Source organism: Rattus norvegicus, chromosome 13, assembly GCF_021556685.1.
Source record: "Rattus norvegicus strain SHRSP/BbbUtx chromosome 13, alternate assembly SHRSP_T2T, whole genome shotgun sequence".
Taxonomy (NCBI): domain Eukaryota; kingdom Metazoa; phylum Chordata; class Mammalia; order Rodentia; family Muridae; genus Rattus; species Rattus norvegicus.
In genome coordinates this window covers 64,329,790-64,347,151 of record NC_141546.1, presented here as the reverse complement: position 1 = coordinate 64,347,151, position 17,362 = coordinate 64,329,790, and the positions used below count along the sequence as shown (strand labels likewise).

Below are 17,362 nucleotides of genomic sequence, written 5' to 3'. Positions count from 1 at the left end.
GCCTGACGCTGCTCCATCCCTGAAGAGCTGTTGAATACACAGATCCTGCATTTTGGTACACTTAATACTGATTAACACATGTTTACAAATTTCTGTTGTTCAGGACACCAAGGAATCAAGACTCAATAATTCCACAGCGCATGCAGTTATTAACACGTGCTATCATTTAGTATGCATGTGAAGGACAGACAGAAAGAGATAATGCTCTATTCTTTCTGCTATTTTAAATGTAATGTCTTCGCTTTGGCAGCCTACATATTAAAATTGGACAGATACAGAGAAGATTGTTATTGTGACCCCTGTATAAGGATGGCATTTTAATTTATGATGTAGTTCATAATTTAAAAATAACATACTTATACTGAGAAAAATAATATTTCTATATCTTTACAAGTGACAATCACTTATTAATGTGACTTGTACACCTGCTGGGCATGATAAAACCTTTTAGACTTCAGCACTAAGTTAACTGTTGCCATCCACATGTTTTTCCCATGCTGACTGTGCAAGGCAATGTTTCTCCTCCAAAAGAAATAGACAATTTTGCCCTACAGAAACATCATGTTACCGGCAGTGATGTTCTGTCTTTAGTTAGCATTTTATGCATTATCTGACATTGCTGTGTTTCCTGAGCAACTTAAAAGACCCTACATTTCCCCAGATTATTCTTAATTATTTATTTTTCAGATTTTATATCTATAAATTTTAATTAAAACAGCATTACATCAATTTCCCCTTTTGCCTCCCTTGAGCCTTTCCCAAGTCCCATCCCTTTAGCCCCTGCCATGCTCCCTAATTCTCAAATTGATAATGTTTTGATTGTTCTTCTTACACACATATTCATGTGCAGAAATACGTAACTACAACCTGCCTAGTCCATTTATGCTGTTTGTGTGTATCTGGTTTCAGGGTTGAACCCTTTGTATTGCATAAATAATTAGGTCACTTGTCCTTGGGAAAGGCTAATTATCCCTCTCTCTTCAGTCTTTTGTTGCCTATAGTTCTTTGTCCAGGGTTGGCACCCTGTGAAATTTCCCCCTTCCATGCTAGCATGTTTATAGATATTGATTTTTTTTAGATCTTGTTTATGCTGCTCTTTTTATGAGAGATTTTTTTCCATAGGAGATATTCTGACATGCTGGCTCTGACAATTTTCCCACCAGCCCCCTCTTCATTCCACAGCAGTGACTCCTATTAACCACAACAGCGACCAGCATGGCAAAATATCCATGAAGATACATAAGTGGCACTCACATGTTGGTAGCCAGCAGCTGGCTAAATTGGCCTTAAAGTTTATTCAACAAAATGGAAATCATCCCCAGTGGCAGCCACATTCCCAAGCTCCCAAGAACAATGAGGTCATACCTCCTTAAAGAGGGTCTATAACTACCACACGCCTAGACCAGCGTGATTCTCAAGTACATTCTAAATCTTGGGCTTATTCCCACAGATAAGTGGAACCATTATCCCTCATCAGAGAAGCTTTTCTTCCCAGCAAATGGTAATCCACAACTGGAGACAATGGAGAGATCCAGGGATTGTGGGGAGCCCAGCTACATGATAGTTCCTGAACTCAAGGCTCATAGACCATTGTGCAAGAGGCGGTGGAAATCTTTTTAAGAGTCAGAATTCCCAGATTCTTTGTTGCAATGGCTTAAAGTCCCTGCGTACATAGGTTTGGAAGAAAAAATAACACAGGAAAGCATTGAAAAGGTCTTAATTTATTCTTTATTAAAAAATGTACTGATTGTTATGGTAAGTTCTTATGGTCCTTTTTGTAGATTTCATTATCAGTCTTAGAAATTAATATTAAATATTTAAATATTTGAGCTTAAAGATGGACTGTCTATGAAGAGAAGTCTCAGTGGATAAGACAATGTATTGTTCTTGCAAAGAACCCAGACTGGGCAGTTCACAACAACCTTTAACTCTAGATCCTGAACTCTTGAATACACTGTGGATGAGATCATGAGACTTGAACTTGACAAAACGGTAAGTTTACACCACAAGGTTATGTTCTCTTACTGGAGGCAGGCCAAGTGCATTGACTGCTCAGTGTGGTTGTACCACAGCTTAGGCCCTGTCTTAGTTAGAGTTTTATTGCTGTAAAGGGATACCATGACAACAACGACTCTTATAAAGGAAAACATTTAATTGCGTCTGGTTTTCTGTTTTAAAAGTTCAGTCTACTATCATTGTGACAGGAAGCATGGTGGCACAAAGTCTGACATGGTACTTAGGAGGTAGCTGTGAGTTCTATATCCAGATCTGTAGGCAGCAGGAAGAGAGAGTGAAGTTGGGAGTGGGTTGCTGACACCAAAACCCCAAAGCCTCTACTCTGTAACAAGCTTCCTCCAACAATGCCACACCTATGCTTACAAGGCCATACCTCCTGATAGTACCACTTCTTATGGTTGTATGGCAGCCATTTTCATTCAAAACACCACAGGCCCTTGCTTAAATATGAGGCATCTTGACATATTGGTATTACAGAGGTCCCCGAAGACTGTACCTGAGCCAGTCTCTTCCCTTGCTAATATTGCTTCTTATGCACAGAGACTAATCTGAAGAGTGCTCCCCAGTCAGCTTGCTACACACATTAGTAATCTAACCAGTACAAGAGGACATAATATACAAATCTTCTGATGACTGAATGAAATGTCATTGGAACAAGTATTATTTATGAATATACCTAAGGAAATGTTTTGAGTTTATTTATTTGACCCTGTAATATTTAATTAATATGCACAACACTATACAATGTACAAACTCTTAGGGAACAAGCCAAACTATCTTATTTGCCAACTAGATTTGCAAAAATTATATTATTCATATTATGATAAAATAGACAAGACACAGAATTGTACTTAACTTTTGACATACCTCTTCTCTCTCTTTCCTGCAATGAAAATTAGCATATAGATTTCAAGACAACGTAAAATTTTTTGACACTGGGAATAATCCACAGTTGGTAACTATTCGGCTTCATCTTTTAACAATATATATCTAGTCATCATTTTCTCAAGGGAACAAATTGGTTTGAGCAGATTTCATAGATGCAAATCATAAATTAATGTCATTTTAATGGGTTTCCCCTTTATTTTGCTTTCTGTTTGCAGACATGAAGCTGTAAGGTGACTACATTTATGTAACTTAATCTTATAATTTGAATAAATATGAGTTCAGGTCCCTTTATATTTTGAGTCCTAAAAGATTGTTTCAGAGTTTGGGAGCAGTGTTGAACCCCCACTGTGTCTGTTAGTAGAGAAGAGGCCGTACCCAAAGCCTGGAAGAAGAGCCCTGGCCATGGAGGAGTGCACTGGGCTAGGTTGCAGACTCAGAACTGAGGAAGGCAAATCAGGCAACACCATCTGGTGCCTTCGAAAGGATCTTGGGTCAGTTTGTGATAAAGCACGAGCACACTGAGTTCTCAGGGAGTTTGAGAGCCAAGAACCTGGAGTTTTTGGATATGTTTAAGTGCAAAAGGGTTATGGAGCCATAGATTACCTGTTTGCTTTTAGTACTACCATAGAAAAGAATATACCATTGGCTTTCTCAAAATTTCAAGGGCCATGCTTTTTGAAAAGATGTGATGTTGTAGCTGCTTCAGTTTCATACACCATTGAGTCAACGTTGGGACAACCACATATAAGGTAAAAGTTGAGTCATTTTTATGTCTTTAAATTTATGATTATTATTTGCCAAGAGATAATACACATGTATCTATTAAAGCATTTTTTAGGGAGTGAATAGGATGTGGACACATTTTCTTTGAATAGGTCAGAAGATATAATCAAGAGTACAGAATAAAGGCAATATCATTACATCTTTATCATTTTGTATTTGAAATGTTGACAATTTAAAAATACCCTTCTCTGAAAATGCATTATTAAATGGCAGTCTCTCACAGGACTTTTAACACACCAGATTAACCTGCATGTGAACAACTATAGAATGGTGTGGCATTTTATTCCCTGTATCCCAACATCATCGACAGAATGGATGTGAAACAATGTCATAAAAGGACTCTTGTTAGGGAAAACAGTGGTTTAGTAAATTAGTGGTTGCAGATTCCCCTCCAGTGATGGTGGCTCCACTGGTACTGAATAGTTAACTAGATTTCTAGCACCAGGTGTATTCTTTCTCTTGTTGAACAGGTCTTAAGTGCAATTAGAGAGTTGCTGGTTGCTGCTAAGGTATGTGTGCCATTATTTAATCTTTACTCTTGCCTTGCCTTGCTGGTCATGGGTGTGGTTCATAGAAATCATAATTGGATAGGACAGTTGGTTACTTTCCTTCTTGGAATGCTTGCAAGGTGCCTTCTTGTACCATAAAAGCTAGTCCAATGGAAGAAGCATCGAGAGCACATCAATTGGTTATCCAGTGCTAAATTGTCAGGTATGAACACATACAAACAAGTAATATTATATGGACTGAACAGGTTATGTTTAGGAATATATAACAATGTACATACCTGCATACAATACTAGTGAAAAAATAATGGATTTTTAAGGAGAGTAGGGAAGGGCATCTGATGAGGTTTTGGAGGGAGGAAAATGCAGGTAGAGATGTAACTATATTACAATCTTTAAAAAACGTTGACAATAAACAAGAATGATGGGAAAGGATATGGTAAAACAGTATAATGGACACATTTTCAAAACTCAATTAGAACTCAAAATTTACTGTGTTGATATGAATAGATGAAGACTTGTATAACTGCAAAAGATGCACAATTTAGTGTTTTCACTCATATCACCCATAAGTATGAACCATGGTAATTCCTACCCATTCATGGTGGAACTAAAGGTCTTGTGCATTCTTGGTAAACTGCAGCCCTAGCCCTTGCCTTTATGAAAATAAGCTTTCACTGTGTAAATCTAAGTCTGGCCTCCAACTCATGATCCTCCTATTTGAGTTCCCAGAGATTGTCAGATTGCCATGACATCCAATTGTGACAAATATTTTGTACTCTCAGGACTTTATTTTGATCATTTCACATACACATACACATACTCATACGCATACGCATACATACACATACACGCACATGCACACACACATTTTGAAATAAATCTAAAGGAATAATGGCAAAATCTGACAGTCAAGATTGACTATACAATCTTCCAGCTTTAACACATGGATCCTAGATTTATGAAAGAAAATACTTATTTCTATATACAGTAGTATACATCTGTAATATCCATCACTTGAGAAACAAATTGTCTACATAGTGAGTTTAAGGATAGCCTATGTGGCATGAGACTCTGTCTCAAAAACCTAGAAACAAAAATAAAAAAGTATAAAATATTATTTAAACTTTCCCTCTGATTGTTATTCATGTATATAGTTAATTTTCATGAACCCTTTGATAGGCATTTGTATTTGAAAAATAATACCACAATGGAAGTAGCTATAATTATCTGGAAATAATATAATGGTTTAGATGAAATATCGTAGTAGTTGCAATACAAAATGTGCAACAAATTCTATGCCCTTCGGTTGTATGTTAATCTTTCATTGATCAAATTAATTTTATTTTCGATATTTCCAATGTAACTGAATTACAGAGAGCCCTACATTTTCGGACAGAATTGCAAAAAGGCTAACTAATGGTATCATTTTGGAGAAATTCCTAGAAAATGGTGCATATTAAATAAACAGTAATGCGTACTCCAAGGGCAATTGGGAGGTATAGAAATAAGAAACAGACAGTGTTTGTAGAGTGCTAAACTTTCAGCATAGTGAAGTAACGAGTTTTGGATAAGATCTAGTGAGATGTGTTTTCAATCCATGAGCAAACTCTAAATGATTAGTGAGATAAGTCCTACATAGAAAAATCACTAAGGCAAACATTCATCCTCTGGGAAGAATCAGAAAATACATTTTTGCATAGGTGTGTTCAGCTCTAAAATATTCATTAAGTATATAGCCTCAGAATTATTCATATAAAGATGATTTTATGCTGCAAAATAATTCTTTACTAAGAGACTCATAAAATGACACATTTTGAAGTTGCAATTTGTTTTAATGCATTCATAATGTTATATAACTGATGTGTTTTGTAAAGTAAATTCCATAAAGTAAGATGAGAGCTAAAACCATTATTCCAAACCATCAAACCTACTACTTTTATTACAGAATCGAGATTATGTCAAACTCTGTGGCATTAATTATTCTGCATATTTCTTTTATGCATAAAGTTTTAGATTAGTTTATCTCCTGGGAAAAGTCTGCAACTAATCCCTCCATATCAAAACCTCACCAAACCAACAGTTACTGTGAAAATAATGAGAATACAATTAATTTGTCCAGTGAAGGCTTTACGTACAATCACAGTATATAGGTTTATTTGCATATCCTTATATTGTGACTACTATTACATTTAATTTAAACTCATATATGTATATATATACATATATATATCCAGATAATTATAGTTATTTCCACTGTGGCTTTATTTTTCAAGTATAATTCTCCACTATAATTTTAATTTGAGAGTCCCCCAAAGTCATAATACAAATGTATGTTTAAAAACCTAAGGCCCCTTGGTGAATTTATTTTAACACATCACCTCCTGAATTTCATTACATGGATTAGTCTGAAAAAGTGGAGAAGAGCTGGCCTTCTGCTTTTAACATCTTTCCCTACTCTTCTCTAGGCGAAATCACCCCAATTCCCTTAGCCTCTCATCCTAAATCCTATTTTCTAACATTTAAATCACTCTGCTGATCAACCGGGCCCTCTTCAAATTTACTCACCTCTCTGTTATGCTAAGCAGTCATAACTCATTAAGCAGCTTTCAATCAGCAATAAATCAGCCGCCACTCTCTCTGTTCCCTGTGGCATAGGAAGTGCCTCGTGCACGGTAGGCTCTGACACACACACATATCATAACCAATTTCCAGGTGCTCTTTGGATTCTTTGTTTATAGCCTTTGGTACCAACTCACAGATTTATGGAGCCTGTACTTTGTGCTGAGTCAATTTCATCGCTTCATCCCCATCCCCATTTACTCGTTGGCATCTCTCATGTTCTTGGCTGGTGCTCTAGTCTGATGCAGGGATAAGAATACGGACTTATCTCCTGGGAGGCTCTATGCTAACACAGCGAACAACACAAGTGAACAGAAATAAACAGTAAATAATAGGAAAATATAAAGCAGTATAATTTTCAAGAAGGAAAATAAAGAATTTTAACAATGGAAGGCAGTTTAAGCACAGGACATTGATTTTAAGTGAGAGGTCAAAGCTGTTTTCTGGCTTACATAAAAGTGCATCATCTGTTACTTAGTAACAGTAATGATGCTCATAGAAGCCAGTGTTTATCAGGTATGGTGCAGCTTGCCTACGATCCCAGGGGTGAGGACGCTGAATCAGGAGGACTGGGAGTTCAGGTTAGCCTGCGATACATAGTGAAACTGTCAGTCAAAAAAGCCCAAACCAAAACAAAGAAGTAAAAACCAAAAATAACGGTCACAGAATCCTCACATCAACTGATCTACAAGCATGATCTCATTTTTGTTCCATCAAACCGTCATATAAATTTTAACTTGTTAGAATTTTAAGCTTTTTCATTTTAATACTCAGCCTGAGATTTCAAGGCTTTGGAACTATACCTTTTCAGGGTGATATTTTCAAGTTGAGACTGAGCACAGGGCCTCGTGCATGTTGGATAAGTCATCCTCCAATAAGCTGTGTCCCCACACTCTCTTATCTAGATAGTCCTTGAGTACATAATCCTCCTGCCTCAGTTTCCTGGGAAGCAGGTGTTGTAGGCATGCATCGCCCGGTTTGCTGGAACTTGGCTGTTTTCCTGAGGTCATCCAATTGCAAATGGCAAAGTCTGAAGGAAAGTCTTGCCTTTGTGTCTGCTTCTTAATGTCTTAGCACTTATTTGTGAGAGGTAGGACACTGTACAATTATGATAATACCTTATTATACATGAATACATTTATCTTGTCATTCTAGTGTTTGGAGAAATTTCAGACATTGGTATTCGGTTAAGTTGATACTGAAAATATCAGTTGATCAAATGTCTGACAAAGTGCTGTTAGAGAAATTCTCTGTGTTCGAAGTGATTCTGAGAAATGGATCTCTGTAAAACAAAAGCTTCATCATTCTGGGTCAAAGTTTACGTTTCCCTAAAGGTATTTTTTCTTTTATCATTGCAGCATCTCTTTGTGAGGCTCTGTCCTTTGCTGGACTCCACATTGAATATCTCTTTGAACACGGTGAGTTCCCTGTTAGGTGAGCACTGTGTCACCTTTGTCTAGTGGTACCAGTTGATAGGGGTGTTTCCTAAAGCAGCTGGATAAAGGAGAGAGGTTTTGAGGTATAAAACTGAACAGCAGTGACAGGTTTCACATCCTGAATTTGATAAGGTTGCTGAGAATTGAGGAAAAAATATGAAAAACATATTCATGTATTTTTTAAATTGGGGGAGGGTGGGTAGAGCATCTTCCAAACTCCTTAAACTAGTGATGAAATTATTTACGAATGTGAATTATTATCCTTAAATTAGGAAATTATAGGCTAACCATTGGTCGAGTTAATTTCATTGTGACTTCAGCCTGTTAGAAGGCTTGTGTGGGAAAGTTCTCTCTGAAAGACAAGGTAAGTCTCTCCCCCTGAACACTGAGGGAGAATGGCAAGATTAACTCATGGTCAGTATTCTTCATAATCCTTGCTTCCTGGCTTCCCATCAGACAGTCCAGACATCACTCAAATTCCATTCCTGTCTCTTTCATATTAATTACTGAACAAAGGTTCACTTTTACGGTGTTGTTTTATAACCCTGGTCATCCATTCCTTCCAATCCCCCACTTCCACTGACATTCTATAGTCTCTCAATGAAACCATTTAAAATTATCTAGTATTTATACCAATGAAGGCATAGCAGGCATAAACTGAGGTAAAAACCTGCTAGGTCAGAGAGGCAACTTTATTTTCTTAACTATATACAAAGTATCTATTATCTATATACAAGTCTGATTCTACAACTAATCTACTAGCTCCTTAGAAATCATTTTCTACTTCTGTCATTCTATTGAGCTAGTCTACCTCTCTCTTGAGCTCCTCCAAACCTAAGAGGACTCCTTTGCTCTCTTCCTCTCCTCATATACTATTGTACCTCTGTCCTGCGAGCTACTTCTCTGTTGTTTCTGCAAGTCCAAAGAGAAAATCTCTAACTCTTACCCAGAGCATCCTTACAGAGATGCAAGGATGGAGGGTGTGTGTGTGTGTGTGTGTGTGTGTGTGTGTGTGTGTGTGTGACAGGAACAGGAAGAGAGAGAGAGGAGGGAGGACCGGTAGGAGAGAGCACTATCAAAGATCCAACTGAATATAAAGGAAGTCTCTAGTTCCTCCTCTATACCCTTAGCAGGCAGAGCCATGTCACCTCCTCATGGATAGGCTCCAAGCCAAGTCAGTAGGGGCTGAACAATTTCACCTACATGAGGGGTAGCTCAAAGTGATCCAGACAACTTGGCCTTGGATTGCAGAGCAAAGACCCATAGAGCATAGACCTATCCTCAGCAATTTAAAATAGGCAGGAACTTTCCATTCTTTAGCATTTTTATCTAAAGAGGCTTCTAGTGGCTCACCCAAACAGCATCTCTTCAGGACACACCCAACTGTGTCTGACAAAGACATCTGAGCTTTGCATTTTTCTAACACATAGATATTCTATGTACAATAACCAAATATCCTATAACATCCCAGCACAACAGATGAGCTTCATGGGAAGAAGATGATGAATGAGGCTGCCTTGTATTTTTGCTAAACACCTACAGTGAAAACAGTTTTTCCTCTCCTCCAGGTCTCGTCATCTTGCCACTCACACCTCTTTACTTGCTTTGCATTCTTACAAAGTCTCATCTTGTTTGGGTTTATTGGCTCTCTTCTTGGTAAATTTATAATATTCTGCTCTTTTTTAGAAGATGAAGTCACATTATGGTGAAATGATGTTTGTAGTTTAAAAGTTCTTGGACAGAACCTTGATCACTTGAGGGAAAAGATACTATATAAAAAAAATAAACAATAGAATCTTAAATAAATAAAATCTTAAAGAGTTTGTTTAGTGCTGAGTGTTTAGTAGGGTGAACACACACACACACACACATATATATATAGAAATGGCATTTCAAATTACAATATTGATAACAAATTGGTATTATTAAAAGAAAGACCATCAGCTATGTTTCATTTCTGTGTTTGTCATAAACAAAAAAGAAATGGATTTCAGTTGTGACTGTAGGAATTTGGATTAAAATACAACTGGCTTCTACAAATGAAATAACAGCTATTTCATTTGAATTTATCTATTTAATAGGGCAGGGTCAATGGGAACTCCAAGATGGAGCTCGCATAGCATGGTAACACTAATTTCTGTAAGCTCATTTCCATGCCACAAAACTTATGTGCTTGATTAGCCTGCACAGGAGAAACACATAATGATACTGGGTTGAGATGATCATTCATGATTTGTAAGATGATTTGTTTCATGTTACGCACATATGTTTGCGGATCAGAGACAGACAAAACAAAATCTGTGTGTTCCAAACTCAGTCTCATTTTGTGAGATTGTGGGCCATCCTTGTCCTCTCAGAATCTGTTTTCTCAGCTTAAATTTGAGAGTATCACCCTGTTATGATTATTAAGCTCTTAAAAAGACCATTTGTATGCAGAGAGGAGCACAGAGTGAAAGCTGAAGGCAAAGTCAGGCCTCAGGTCTGATCATTCCAATGTCCCTGGCTTCAAATCAATTACTGAAACTACCTTATCTTTGCCTCTCTATTCTTTCATTTTTTTTCCCTATCAAAACTTAACTGACCCAATCTCAGGTATCTTATTCTACAGTAGATATGCCAAAGAAATTTATGGAATGCATGCTATAGAAAGAGCTTGGGGCAAACATGTAAAAGATCTTTTGTAATCATGGAGTGTGTTAATTGCCAATCTGGAAGAACTTGTCTCCGGAGGCATGGCAGAGTGAATGAGTATGATCATGAGGCTGGGACTGAGGCTTCCTGGCTTGAAGTAAAGGTTAGCTCCACCAAGTTCCTCCAGGAACTCATATGTTCCACAATTTAATCTCATACTGAGTTTTTGGAATCATATTTCTTTTTAGTTGAACTTGGATTCAAGAGTGGTCAAATTTAGTTTTAGTTATTTTCCTATATTTCTCCATATAAATTTTCCAAATAAAGAGGCAAAGAGGAGCAAATACACCAAAGCAAAGGCATGATGGAGAGAGATTAGTGAACCAAAAAGTCAACTTCAGGACACTGAAAGGGAAATGATGCTCATGGGGTCACTCAAAAGAATTCTGCCTTTTGCAGTGCTGGGGGGAGAGTGGGCTGCAGGAGATAGAACTGGAAACAAGGAAACAAGTAAACAAGGGTAGTTACATGGCTGTGTAACGTTCCAATGTGTATATGTACGATGTTTTCATTTGTCACTCATCGTTGATTGGCATCTAGCTTGATTTCATTTCCTTGCTATTGTGAGGGCAGCCACAATAACAATGATGTGTAAGTGTGTATTGGGATTGAGAGTGATCTAGGACTACTTCAAGGAGGGTGTAGTTAGTTTAGAGGGTAGCTCTACTTTTAGCTTTTTAAGAACTCTTCACACTGATTTCTACCGTGGTGGCAGCTGCAGATGTTTAGTTTCCAGATTGCCTGCTCAACCTCCTTCAGGTAAATCATTCTGTTCTCCCCACCAGCAGAAACCTTGAATTTTGTTTACTAGAGAGGTAAAATTAATAAGCCTTGACAAACTTGAAAAGGGTGTATGTGGGTGCCTGCCTGTATGTGCTTTGTGTGTGTGTGTGTGTGTGTGTTTGTGTGTGTGTGTGTGTGTGTGTGTGTGTGTGTGTGTGATTAAAATCAAAGGATTGGGGCTGGAGTAATAGTTTACTGCTTAAGAGCTTTCCTTGCTCTTGCAGATGGCCTGAATTTGTTTCCCATGTTGGGCAGCTCATAATTATAACTCTAGCTCCAGGGAATCTGATGCCCTCTATGGACCCTGTACTCATGTGCACATACCTTCCCACTATAAACATAATTAAAAATAAAATCAAATCTTTGTAAACCAGAGCCTTTAACTAAGTTTTCCTAACACAAAGACAAGACATTCATCTTCTTTTCTACCTCCTTACTTTTAATATGGGCAATTTATCTGATTGTTATCTTTGTCCCCTGACTTCACTTTTTAATCCAAAAAGAATTAATTTCTACTATTGAATAAGATAACCAAGAGTGTGACACCAAGGATCTCTCCATGATCACTGCGAGACACTCATTTTGACCTTACCTGCCTATTAGAATCTCTCAGGGAAGTTTTTTCTGGTAATTTAATGCTTGTGTGGGACTACAAATTAAATAAGGGAAAATTTTCTTTGAATGCTGCTGTTCTTTCACTGTTTTGTTGTTGTTTTGTTTTTAAGATTTCAGTGACATAGTGACACCTCCTGGCCAACACATCTTCTTAAGGACAGAGCCATTGCATTGATTTTAGTTCAGACTTCATTTACAATATGCATTTGAAGAAACTAAAGTGAAAGTAAACAAAAAAGAGAAGCAGAAAACAATGACGAATTCTGCGAAAAGAATGCAGAGGCAGTGTGATAACTATTCTTGTTTGTCATCTTGGCTGTAACTGGAATGAACTACAATCCAGAAATGGAGGGCACACCTGTGACCCAGATCCTGAGGCTGAAAGGCACAAGCTTTTGACCAGGATCTTAAGGTGGTGTGATTCACACTCCTGTCTGCATCAACAGATAACTTTAAGCCAGATTTTGGGGCACACCTTTAATCTGGGCCATGCCTCCTGCTGGAGGCCTATATAAGGACAATGCAAGAAGGCTTCCTACTTTGGCTGTTTGCACTTTCTAGCACATATATTGGACCCTACTTTTAAGGATGGCATTTTATACCAAAGACCAGATAAAACAACCTACCTTGTGGGACCGAGCAACTTGAGATTCTTGGACTTCCTATCACAGCTGGCCACTGTTGTATTGGTTGGACTACAGTCTGTATGTCATTCTCATAAATTCTCTGTCTCTCCTATATATTAATATATTAATTATTGTATATTATAATTTATTATACATAATATTAATATATTATATTATTTCTATAAATTCTGTGACTCTAGAAAACCCTGACTTCAGGCAGGTAATATAAATCTCTAAGAAATTATTAAGAATTAGAATATTGAACCTGTGAGGAATGGGCATTAAAATTGAAAAACAGAAAATGTCTGTCAGTTCAAATCTGTTCTGAAATGTTGGAACTGTATATTATTATATATGCTGTGTACTAGGTTTTTATCTCTCCCTCCCCACCCTCAAATGTGCACCCCCAAGCCTGCTGCTCTCATCAAGAAGTAGAGAGTGTCCCTCTCAGATCCATTTCAAGTTATTTCTGACCTTGGGACATGTTAGATAGTTGGTCCATTTGTTTGTTCTGAATCTTTGCCTGAGTTGCCTTTCTATTTATTCTGAACACTTAATACAGCTTTTACCTTTTCTAGAATGCACTTTTCTCTCATCTCACCGTAGAATTACATAAACTTCCTGCAGAAAAATCTTCTTAATAATAATAGATGTGTCTTGCTTGTGATTTATTTCTGAGCTATAGAAAATTGCGTTGCAGTCACGCAATCAGACAAATATAGAACTGGCCATATGGAGGATTTTAATTCTGAGTATTTGTGAGAAACTCATGTAAGGAATAAAAAAAAATATAAACCACATTTCTCTATTTCTAAATGAGGCTCAAAATAACCATGTCTCCAGTACAGAGTTATGATGGACCCAGAATGATATCATTGTTCTAATTGCCTGGAGCAGAGTGAGAACTCATATTGTAGATCCCTCCGAAAAGCTAGTTCGCTTTGATGCTTCCCATGCAGGCTAGTCATCTGCCGTTTTCCTTTTCGTTGTTTGTTTGCATGGTTTGTAATCAGGGTGCCACTGGGCTTTTATGAGGCTATACTACATCATACGAAACACCATAGAAGTTTAGTACACACCTGCTACTACAGACCCGCTTTCCAGCGGTTCTCAGACCTTGTCTAGTTCCCAATCAGAGGGCAACTGTTGATCATAACTGTTGACCTTCAAGTTCCCATGCCGCACATCTTCCTTCATTATCATACAGGCCCTCCCTCTCATACCCACCTATCTTTTCACTCTTTTCTACCTGCATGTTTAAAAGGAGATCAATGCCCTCTTTATCTCTTTTCCTTTATCCAGTCTATTATCATGGAAAAATTCTAATATCATGGGTTTTTTTTTTGCAGTAGCAATTACAATAATAATTGCTTTCTATATATACTGTTAGCATAACAATCCACATTCTTCATGATAAAGTAAGTAGAAAGATTGGAGAAATGATTATTCTTTTGCAATACTGTTTCTTATTATGTGTGTTCTAGTTGGCTTTGATTATACATTTACTACATGTAACTTCTATTGTTAAACCACCAGAACATCATCTTTCTGAAGGCAGTGGTGATATCTGGGACATTTTATTTTATTACACTATACTAAAAACATAGTGCCTTCTGGGATGTGTGTGTGTGTGTGTGTGTGTGTGTGTGTGTGTGTGTGTGTGTCTGTGTGTGTGTGTGTGTGTGTATGTGTGTAGATGCTTTTTAAATGTAATTTGGAATAAAAGTATGTCCTAATGCCCTTGAAACTATTCTCTTCACGTCTACATCATTTATTATAAGAAGAAATTGAAGGGTTGAAAGTTTGGCAACATATACCTGTCTTTTAAGTTAACACACTAATTTTAATATATTATTTTCTCTCGGTTTAAAATTTGAGTGGTGGAGTTCTTAAACTTAATATTGAATGTTCACACTACAGAGTCTGGTAGTGTGATACAGCTTCTGAATGACGTCACACACAGTGTAGCATTTTTTTTTTGGGCATCTAAGTTATCCCAGGATCAACTAAAATTTCTTACCCGGTGGGCCTGCATCTTCATCCCTATGAAATTTCCTGATTGTGCCAACGATGTTAGTTTACACAATGTATTTCAAAGAAAAAGATGAATGCAATGCCTGATGGAATTTATAGGCAGATGGAATATAGATCCTTTAATACACTGTCAGCATGGAGGAAAAAGGAAAAATCAAGGAGGGCAAGGAAAGCACATTGTACTTTCAATAACGTTTTACAAACAAGCATGCAAATCCACACGGCGTAAGGGCCCCTCTTTCTAACAGAGACTGGTGATTTCAACACAGCAGCATTTACGGGCAGGTGATGGAATGTCTAATGATTGTTTTTAAATTTCTTCAGGTGTCTTAGTAAAATGAAGACAGCTTGCTTGTTGCTAATGTCATTATTGGCAGAATGTACTTTGAATTGTTATGAAGCTTTTACTTTATTACAATTGGCAATTTACACAATTATAGCGATGAATATCACGTCCTGAAGAATCTGCTCTTTGCTTAAATTTGAATCACTTACAGTTACACCACACCATGTAGACTTATTCTTGATGCAGTAATGAGAAATCACAGCTTTATAGTTTGCAAATCATTATTTTGGGGAAGGAAAAAGAAATCTCTTTATCAATCAGTTTCTACAAATCAAACAATGCACCTCAAACCAAGCACCTAAGCTTATTATTTAATATTCTTAAAGTGTTTTGAACATTTTTAACATCAATATTTATAAAATATTATATAATACTATTTACTTTAAATAGTTTGAATTAGAAATGTTTGCTAGACAAGAATAGAACTTTGTTTTTTAATTGAAAACCCTTTTGGAAAAGAATTGGAATATTATTTTCCTATTTAAAATTTAAGTCAGTTTCTAGCCAGGCATGGTAGTGCACACCTCTAATTGTAGAACTGGAGAAAGGGGTAGAGAAGAGTCAGAGCTTCAAGGTCTGCCTCAGTAACATAGCAAGTTTGAAGCTAGTCTATGCTTCGTGAGGCATTGTTTCAAAACAGTTCTTAGGAATCACGAAAACTTCATCATTTGAAATGGCTAATAGAGGTTGTTAACTGATCATGAGGCAGATGCTTTCTCTGGTGTTAAATGACAACTTTCCATAATGTCTACTTAAAAAAAGAAGTTGCTTTTCCCAGGAATGGCACCGTTAAATATCCAGGCTTCTGTGCATTTGACACTGACCCAATGTACTTCCTTTACCATTTCATTTCAGTGACTCTTAGGACAGTAAAAGAAAGTGTCTCAGCATCTTTTATTAGAAATGTGATGTGTTCTTCTGTGTAGTAATAGTGTTAGCCTTTAATCCCAGTGCATGGGATGCAAAGGTAGGTAGATCTCTGTGAGTTTGAGGTTAACCTGTTCTACAGAGTGAGTACAGGCTAATCAGGAATACATGATAAGATCATTCCTTAGACAAACAAACAAATATGATAAAACAAATACAATAAAAACCTCATGTTCATGTGCCACTAGGCAGCATGTGCACACATGTGAACATATGCAATGACTCCTAAAGTTTGGTAGGAGACAGTCCATTAAATGTTAGAAAATGGAAAGCTATTCTGTTGCCCCAATTTCTATTTTTTCCTTCCCCCCAATTTCTTTTTTTTTTGAATTTTTTTTATTTTTTTTATTAACTTGAGTATTTCTTATATACATTTCAAGTGTTATTCCCTTTCCCGGTTTCCGGGGAAACATCCCCCTCCCCCTCCCCTTCCTTATGGGTGTCCCCCTCCCAACCCTCCCCCCATTGCCGCCCTCCCCCCCATAGTCTAGTTCACTGGGGGTTCAGTCTTAGCAGGACCCAGGGCTTCCCCTTCCACTGGTGCTCTTACTAGGATATTCATTGCTACCTATGAGGTCAGAGTCCAGGCTCAGTCCATGTATAGTCTTTAGGTAGTGGCTTAGTCCCTGGAAGCTCTGGTTGCTTGGCATTGTTGTACATATGGGGTCTCGAGCCCCTTCAAGCTCTTCCAGTTCTTTCTCTGATTCCTTCAATGGGGGTCCTATTCTCAGTTCAGTGGTTTGCTGCTGGCATTCGCCTCTGTATTTGCTGTATTCTGGCTGTGTCTCTCAGGAGCGATCTACATCCGGCTCCTGTCGGTCTGCACTTCTTTGCTTCATCCATCTTGTCTAATTGGGTGGCTGTATATGTATGGGCCACCTGTGGGGCAGGCTGTGAATGGGTGTTCCTTCAGTCTCTGTTTTAATCTTTGCCTCTCCCTTCCCTGCCAAGGGTATTCTTTTTCCTCATTTAAAGAAGGAGTGAAGCATTCACATTTTGATCATCCGTCTTGAGTTTCGTTTGTTCTAGGGATCTAGGGTAATTCAAGCATTTGGGCTAATAGCCACTTATCAATGAGTGCATACCATG

General features: G+C 37.6%; 1 non-coding gene across 1 annotated transcript; it reads left to right on the top strand.

Moving 5' to 3' along the window:
• The first annotated feature begins 238 nt into the window (after positions 1–238).
• Positions 239–344, top strand: LOC120096464 (U6 spliceosomal RNA). Its single transcript, XR_015636457.1, has one exon. It is a non-coding gene; the product is annotated as a U6 spliceosomal RNA (small nuclear RNA).
• The last annotated feature ends 17,018 nt before the right edge of the window (positions 345–17,362 follow it).